This window comes from Festucalex cinctus, chromosome 1 (assembly GCF_051991245.1).
Source record: "Festucalex cinctus isolate MCC-2025b chromosome 1, RoL_Fcin_1.0, whole genome shotgun sequence".
Taxonomy (NCBI): Eukaryota; Metazoa; Chordata; class Actinopteri; order Syngnathiformes; family Syngnathidae; genus Festucalex; species Festucalex cinctus.
The window spans coordinates 10,385,548-10,394,976 of NC_135411.1; the positions used below are offsets into that span (position 1 = coordinate 10,385,548).

The following is a 9,429-nucleotide window of genomic DNA, read 5'->3' on the forward strand; positions in this document are numbered from 1 at the left end:
CTCGCGAGATTCTGAGTGAGAACATTGACAGGCGCCAGGAAAGCGGTGTTGTATGAGTCTTTTAAAATGAAAAGGAAAATAAAAGCCCTACGAAAATCTGGTAAGCATTTTGTTTACCACTAGAGACTTTTGTAAGCCTCAGGCATGGTAAAAATAAACTTGTGGCGTCAACAACATGCATAACGTGCGCACAAAAATGGTAATTTGAGGCCACGAATTGGTGCACATGCTTATTTGTGCCAACGAAGTACCGTAATTGCCGCAAAAAATATAATTTTAAGTGTATTTTGGGGAGGATTTTAACATTTAACCAATAATATTAATTTCAAGTTAATAAAATTGTGCTAACTGTCTGAGAAATGGTACACTAGAACTGCAGTGTTTGTCAAACTTTTTATATCACCGAAAAATTACCTAGCTCAATACATCGAGCTTAATTTTCACCAACAACAAAATCAACGAAAGTGGTATATGTGTATATTTTTAATGGATACTGCTGTAAAAATATTCATAGTTAGAACACTAACACTACACTTTTAAGAAAATAAAAATGTGTTGCACATAAAAAGTTCATTGTAAAGTGCACCTATGTAAATGTTTCACAACAAGGTGTATTTAATTTATGGATTATAAGATTAAATACAAATGTTTGAAATGTATGTAATTAAAAATTAACTTTAACTTGAACTGCACTTAAAAACGCACTGTACTTCACATGAAAAGTAAAAATATTTACTGACTGGATTTTAGAAAGTCACTAATAGTATGAACAATTTGAACTTTGATGGCTTTGGTTTATCATTTTTTTCCCCTAAAAAGTTGGTTGTAGATTATGTTTGCGGTGGGATGGTTTCATGCATGTCACCAACAGTCACACACGACTCTTTCTTTACATGTACACTTCCCTTGTTTGCATCTTTCTAATCAGTATTGAACCCAAACAGTGTAATATCTCTGTAAACAACAATTTATCCTCCCAGCAGTATGCTTTTTCATTCACAATTTGTTTTCTTTCTAAATTTGGCACTTGCATGTAAGTTGTTGCTGTTTACGGTAATGTCTGTGGCTGCTGGAATTGCATTCTAAAGCTTTTTTATTTACTTTTTTTAAGTTTAATATCCACCAAAAAGTCAGACATAGGGCTATTTTGATATAATGGCACAATCATATCAAAATTAAACACATTTGGCTGATATTTGTCTTCGATAATATTCTATCATGATGTTGCTGTAGCTGTGTGCTTTTGCTATGATTTTACATTTCCCAAGTTTCTTCTTCCGCTACATCATAGTGTTTGTCTGCTGCTGATAGCAAGCAATGTCCTCAGCCACGTACAGAAACTTTTCTCAGTCGAGGCAGCCATGCAACATGTTCACAGGCCTGCCAGAAGGCTCTGAAGTGTAAGATAATTATGCAATTCTCAGCGTACGTGCTTTGTCAATACTGTACCTCTGCTTCAGTTTGCCCAGCTGGTGGTGTGCAAATTACTGTTTAAAAAAACAACAACAAACTTTTTCTTGGGGGATATGTTCCAGACTCATCCGTAAGAGTTTTTTTTTTTTTTTTTTTTTTAATAGTTTTTACTCATCACAGACTTTAAACACATTTAAAATCACTAAAACACTTCTTGAAGTAAAAAAGTATCGCTTTTACCTGCTCTCACTCGCTTGCAGTTCTTTATATTATAGGCAAAACTCTCACTCCTAATTGAAGTTTACTGTAAATCTGACACACAAACAAAAAATGCCAGTTTGCTGACGGAAATTAGCATAGATAATACGATAATTGTTAACCTTCAAACAACAGCTACTACCACACCCAAACAAATATTTTCTGCATCCAATGGGAACAGCTAATACGAAACTGGCAAAACGTTAAAATGTGTCATTCGAGGGGTGTGCTCGTTTTGCCTTTTACTTCATTTCCAGTTGGCCTCAGTGTGGCATGTTGAGGGCGAGGCATAACTAGGTACGTAACTTTAAATGTGATCTTGAAGTACTTTAATTAACTCATTCACTCCCAGCCATTTTCACAGAAGCAGTCCCGTTCGCTCCCGGCTGTTTTACTGCATTTTGACTGATTTTGCAAGGCCCACAGAATATTGTGTTCTATTGCTATAAAAGCATGGAACCTATCAAAAGAAAGATTAAAGTCTCTTCTTTCATCAGGAAAAAAAAAAGTATGTTTCTATCTGTTTCCGTTTTGCAGCAATTAGCATTAGAAGACAGCTAAGTTTAATCAGTTTTCACAAATCTATTCAAAATTGTATGTAATTGAGGTTTTTTTTTTTCTGCATGGCCCTGGTTGATCTCCTTTGCTCTGCCGACACCTACTGGCCGTTTGTGTAATAACTACCATTTCTGCAACCGTTCTTTGCAGTTGAGAGGCTGCATCAAAGCCTTCTGTATCTAGCATAAAAAAACAAAAAAAAACGTATAAATACGTCTTTGGGACACTTAGAACATTAAAAAAAACATATTTACACGTTATTGGGAGCAAATGAGTTAAAAATGTTTTAACTAACGAAGAAGAGTCTTTTTGTCGAAATGTCCGTAAGGCGAATGTTCCTTCGTAGTCCGTAGCAGGGGTGCGAACCACGAACCGTGATATCGCAGGAGAACACTGTAGTTTCCAAACAACTGGGATTCTGTGCAAACAAATCACATGCTTCAGTAGCATGACAGCAGAAGCAAAATTCATTGATTATTTTTTTTTTCCCATTCCAAGTGATTGCAAAAGCTGAATTTAATATGCCGTTTTTGATTTCATCGTTGCGCTGCAAATATGACACCAGGAGTGTTCAGGACAAAATGCCGCTCCTCTCAGAACCCCGCACTCATCATTTTAGCCAAGTCGCTGTTGACCTGGCGCCAGCGGCACAAAACAGGACAAGTAATTTAATTTGCTTCTGGTGTCGACCTTGAAACGGGGAATGTAGGCTACTGGAATCCCAATGGGGAGGAGGATTGTCACATACAATCTCCTTCGAGCATCGAAAGGAATACTTTTTTGTCCTTAGTATGTTCGAAAGATAATATGATGTTACCAGTAATTGAATTTGCCGTCTTTTTTTGTTAGATATTACAGATGGATGTAGCCCACGTTCTAATTATCTCGAGATGACTATTAAATATCCAAACTTTGTGGTTTTATGGCTAATGCTATGTGCTTTAACTGCCCCTTCTCATAATACATTGAAACCAAATTTGTACATGCCTATGCTGTAGTATATTCTTGCAAGAGGAGTACAAGCGGATGTCTGAGGTCTGTTATGGGATTCTGTTAGACATAGTGGGTAAACTGAGGGAGTTTTTTTTTTTTTTCTTCCAAAATTGTGAGCCAAAAAGTCAGTAAATTAGGTCGTCCATAAAATGCAGTTAATAAAGTAAATGTAATGATCATACTTCCAGCGTTCAACTGTCACCATCATAAAATCGTTACCGGTTCAGGCAACATTTAAATTATGCTTATCCTTCTTATCAGTCAACTTTATTTTCATTGTTGAGGACCAGGCATAGGCAAACAAGATAGACAATAGAAATCATAAAGATATACAGAGTTAACATTCTTAGCATACATACACATTAAAAATGAAGCTTGTCGCTAACCAAGTAAAAAGCTAAACTCAAAAAATAAAACTGAAACTACTTGAAACCAAATAAGCACAACTGACATCTGTTCCTATTGTTGTACTATTAATAATATCGACGTGGACTTTGATTATATTGTTGTGAGTAGCCAGGACAGAGAACTGTACAGTATTGCTATTGCTTTCGATGCTATGATACTGGTAATATTTTGTGTGACTTTTGAAGCATGCCTGAACTCTAATTTGAATTGTATTGTATAATTTCAACTTTATATTCTTTACTTGATAATGCTTCCTCTCTTCAGTGTTGCAGAAAAAAAAAAATCACAGAAAATGCAAAATGCTTGGAGTCATTTATTTAATACTAGCTCAATCAATGGAGCTCTTATGAGGTATAAAGTCTCCCTTTGACATCCATATGATTTTTTTTAACATAAACGTAACATTTTTAGTTCTCCAACTTATGTTCCATAATGTTGAAGTCAAGCTACATGTAAGCATCAGCACGAGGAAAATGCTTAAAGTGCTTTTCACAGCAGGATAAATGCCAGCGATGGGTCAACTCAGGATAAATCTAGGACTTTTTTTTTTTTTTTTTAATGTTGGGGAGGTACAATGGAGTCTTATTTGTAGCGAGCCAAATTGTTGATTGCAATGATTTTCAAAATGTCATATGAGTACCACTGTTGATACACGGGATCCCTCTAAAGCCCGTATCTCACTGAAAGTTGAATATTCATTGAAATTTGAATAAATGACTATTCAATGAATATCTAAGGGTAACTATGTATAATTTAACTCCTTATTGCTGCTAAACCAAACATTTGACATCTTTGAAACTTTAGAGAACATGTGAGCGATTACATTTCATTTAAAAAAAAAATGTTTGTATCCATAAGGTCAATTCAAGGTCAACTAAAACAAAAGGTCAAAAGGTTATAAAATGACTACAGATTTGGGATCCTTGTTGAATTCCCTTTCCAACAATACCTCTTTTGTGAACATTGACGCAGTAGTTCCTGAGATATAAGGGTTCAAAGGATGGCGGCCATGCCCCTTTTTGACAAAACTTTTTTTATTATTATTATTATTTTTTATTATTATTAATATTATTATTATTAATAATTATTATTAATATCTCCCAAACCCCTGCTCCAATTTACCCAAATTTGAGATTTAGCGTTGTGAGATCACTATCAACAAGTACAGCTAGTTTCATTAAAATCAAAATTTGCTTGGTAAATTTTTTTGGGGGGTGATTTGGTATGTTGAGTACTCGTGGAGGCAGCCAATAGCAGTCACCGATACTTAAGGCAAAAAAAAAAAAAAAAAAATCTGACCTCGATTAAATCCTCCTAAGCAGAAGTTGTCGCTGTACTGCAGCAGTTTGACAAATTCGCGATTCTGGTTTCGTTCGCAAAAAAAAATCAGCCAATTAGAAGAAAGTCGTGCATAGGAGTTTTGTCATTATTAGGGGTGTTAAAAAAAATCGATTCGACGATATATCGCGATACTACATCGCGCGATTCTCGAATCGATTCAATAATCGGCAGAATCGATTTTTTTTTATTTTTTATTTTTTTTTTAGGATTCACACCTTGAGCATGGAAGAATGTTATATGAACGGCACATTAAGCCTTAATATTTTTATTTTAATGCTGTTCAAACATGAAACAGATTACAACCTCTATAAGACTGAAATTTCAGATAAATAAATAATACATTTTCATATAAATCTTACACTCTACAAGCTTACTGATTAGTATTTTCTAAATATGAATGAAAAAAAATCGCAACAATCGACTTATAAATTCGTATCGGGATTAATCGGTATCGAATCGTGACCATTCGTATCGGGATTAATCGGTATCGAATCGTGACCATTCGTATCGGGATTAATCGGTATCGAATCGAATCGTGACCTGTGAATCGTGATACGAATCGAATCGTCAGGTACTAGGAAATTCACACCCCTAGTCATTATGTAAATTAAATATATCAAAAGTACTAGCAGTAACGGTGAATGCTCAAAGAGTGAATCGGCATCGGTCTGGAAAAAAAGTGGAATCAAACATCCCAACGTACAATAACATTCAATATACTTTTTATGGATAGTTTTTGATTAACACTGCAATTAAACTAGAGTAGTTTAATCAGATTAAAAGATGGCCGTACTTGGAGGGCTAAGTCATTTTTTAGGTGGTACTTGGTGTAAAAAGTTTGGCAGTCACTGGTTTATTGCAAATCATGCAACCATTTGAAACTTTTTAGATGACTTTAAAGATGACTGGTAAAATCCGTCGTGTTATTTACAGGCACTTTTCCCATCTGATATCACCTGAGAATCCGAGTGAACGTACGTATGTACCTATGTCCTCACTGCACCATGTGGGCTGCTCGTAATTGCTGTTATAACTTCTCGCCCAGTGGACACGACATCTTTAATCACCCCGTTGAAAACATCTTGGGTCAGAACTCGATATTGGTCATAAAATCTAAATATAAGGCCCCGGAGGCTGAGCTGTTTCGCAGAGCTGTAGAACACGCACTCAGTGGTAATAATAAAAAAGATTCTCGACTCTACAAGGGAGCCGCTGCGCTTCAAATTACAACAGAAGTGCTTATAATGGTGTTTTGCTACTTTAAGGCTTACGGAGCTGTTTTCCGTGACTTTTTAACCTTGCGTTACTCGACCTCATCACCCAGCATGCCCGTGTTTCACATATAGACCGATAGGTTTTCCGCTTTGTCTTTAATAATATAGTCCCATCCCACAACCCTCATCATGACTCACTAATCATAGGCTCCACTTGATTCCCTTTTGCTCGCAATCTACTCTCTTGTTGGAGCACTCCATAAAATTCAACTTCTGCTTCTGTTTGTCTTCCTTTAAAAAGCAGAAGAATCCAGAGGAGAACAAGTGGGGAGCTTTTGTTGACTTATTTCGTCACGGACGTGTGCTTGGTCCAGGGAGCCGTCTGTTATTTACGGCTCAGATCCTCCTGTGATTGGCTGCGGCGATGTAATAACGTCAGGCACTCATCTCGCCGAGTTTTAGAATTACAATAGGTGCCATGTTGAGCTTGCTGGTTGCTAGGTTACTAAGTGGTCTGTCTGCTACCTCACTATTTGATGTAGTCCCCATCAGTCCTGGCAATCCTCTGATGAGTCACGATACCTTAATAGGATTCTGTTCATGTTCATTCTTCTTTACTTTGTAGATACTTTCCATGGCAGACACTTTGCTCAAAGAAATGATCAAATGTGCAAGTTGTGGATCATGGATCGGAAGGAAACAGTACAACTGTTTAAATTGTGTTTCATTGTATTGATTGCATGCCAGTATGTTTGTTTTCATAAAATTGTCATTAGTAGAATGTCAGGGTTACCTGTTTGACATCTATTAAACATGACACAAAAAGGAGAGAAGACACTCAGTTCAGGGCTCGCGAGGAGAGAGGAGAGGGACTGATACAATTCACTCCTGCACTCTCTGAAGATTCCTCTCCTCACCCTCTCTATTCATTTGGTTTTCCACGCCCCTAGTTACATGGGTGTTCCAACCCTAAAAATGCAAATGCAAGGCATAGTTGGAACACACTGTACTTGTTTGTTTATGTGTTGTGCATGTGAGTGGAAGATTACTGAGTACACGTGTGGTCAAGTTTGCAATCATTTCTTAACAGATAACAGGCGACCTCAGCAGACTGGCTCTAACCATTCTGCTGCGTTAGATGTTGTGGTTCTTCAGCTTTTTTGCATCATCTTCAAATAGCCAGGCTATGTAAATGTGAGTGGGAACAGAGCAAAGCATTCTTTATTGCAAGCAGAAGCAGTTCTTCATTGCAGCAAATGTATGATAATTTATTATTTACAATTATTCCTACATCGAAACTAGACATTACATAAGATCTGATCAGCTCCATCGGCTCGGCAAATATTGTGCATGTTATGGACAATCGGTGAACGGTTGTAATGTCATAATTTGCCGATCGCGCAACGATGCCATTGATCGGCTCCTCACAATAAGACAACAAACACTTATTCACTTCAGGGATTCCAATATTTCAAAATGATTTTAGTTGGGGTTTTTTTCAGGGGCGGGTTTTTCACCGTCATTTTCCGTGTATTCAGGTTTTATCGGTTGATTTTAAAGTCAATGTGCGACAATTATATGTGAATTATGGCTATTTGTGGGCTGGGCTGGTCCCAGTCCCCCGCGAATAATAAGGGTCGGGTCAACTGTACACTAAATAAATAGATTGGATAGATTGGTCCATCCTCTCATCGGTGATTGGGCATCTATTTATTTATTTATTTATTTATTTATTCATTTTTAAACGTGCTGATCGGTAATGGGCTCAAAAATTCCGATCATGTAAGGCCTAATAATGTATAGTTTGTCGGAGAAGAAATTGCCCTCCAGTTAAAGATATTATTATGCATAGGTTTCTTTAAAAAACAAAAAAAACAAAAAAACAAAACAAAGTAATATTCCTGGGAGGAGTTTAATTACTTTTCTTTCCTACAGCCAGAGTATGTCTCATCATAATCTGGTATTTTGCCTTTATCCACTGTTTATAACCTTAGACGGGAATTGTGCATGGATGAATGAGATTATCAATCGCAATTATTACACAGGGTGCTCATTTACAAGGCACTCATATGAAATGATAATGAGACGCTGACAGACAGTTTTGTTAAATGCGTTGAATGTTCTTGTGATGTTTTGATAGTTAATGTTTTAGCACATTCATTAAAAAATGCCTTACGTCGAATCAAAAATATCTCTAACCTTGCCATTTTGAATAAACAATACATTTTAGTTTCATCAAGGTGAAGAGAAAATACACTTCAGCCCACAGTCTCTAGTTTCATTTGCTCATGGGCTGTGAAGGATGACATAACATGACATGGTGTGGGTGCCTGTTTGAACAGGTTGTTTAACTATAGAGTCTGTGATTATTCATCAAACCTAATTATTGGGACGCAAGACTGCCAAATGATAGCCTTTTACATGGCAAAATGCTTGAATGAGTTGATAACACGCTTGCAAACCGAAACTGTGAAACGTTAATTGATAGGTACTTTGTTACAATATTTACACTGTTAACAGAGCTAGAAAATAATCACAATTGTGATTGTTGTCTCTTTCTTTCTCAACCACCACTCCTTAGCAATAGATGGGATTGCAGAATTGCCACTCGCCGATCGCATTGTCCAGGGAGCCCTAAAAGGGAAGGAGTCCCACTCTTGATTCCTGGCAGCTCAAGGAGGAGCGAAGACTAAATTAGGAATGGTTTCATTGACTTCCAATTCCCTGTGTCCCAGCATCCCTGCAGCTCAGAAGAGGAGAGGCCGGGCGGCGATGCTCTCAGCCTCTGAATGCCCAGCCTGGTAAGTCGGATGAGATGAGGAGCTGAGAAACCTTGGTGAGCGTGTGCTTCTCCATTATGGGTAGACAGGAAACTACTAATCAATCAATTCACCAGTGTACACCTCTAAAATACAGAAATTCCCAAGAGGTGCAATGATTAATCAATAACTAATCGATTGCCAAATTAATCATGATTTTTTTTGAATAATCAAATAAACTTTTTTCATTTAGAATTGTCCAAATGCTCACAATTTCACTTTAATAATGAATAATAATTAATAATTTCTATTGTCCACCGTGAAAGTGGACTGATCTTTATGTTGAAACAAGATAAAACATTTTCTTTTACTTTGCAAAACAATGACCAACATTTTTGTATAATAAATAAAAATATAAATAAAAGGAAAAAAAAACGTAATTTTTTTTTTTTTTTTTATCCGATTCATTAACTCATTCACCCCCA

At 36.6% G+C, this 9,429-nt stretch overlaps 1 long non-coding RNA gene across 1 annotated transcript in view; it reads left to right on the forward strand.

Moving 5' to 3' along the window:
- The first annotated feature begins 25 nt into the window (after positions 1-25).
- The window catches only part of LOC144014947 (uncharacterized), an 11,380-nt gene continuing 1,976 nt past the window's right edge, over positions 26-9,429 (forward strand). The window contains exons 1-2 of the long non-coding RNA XR_013282660.1: positions 26-100; positions 8,767-8,986. This is a non-coding gene — a long non-coding RNA (uncharacterized LOC144014947). The remainder of the gene's footprint in view (positions 101-8,766; positions 8,987-9,429) is intronic.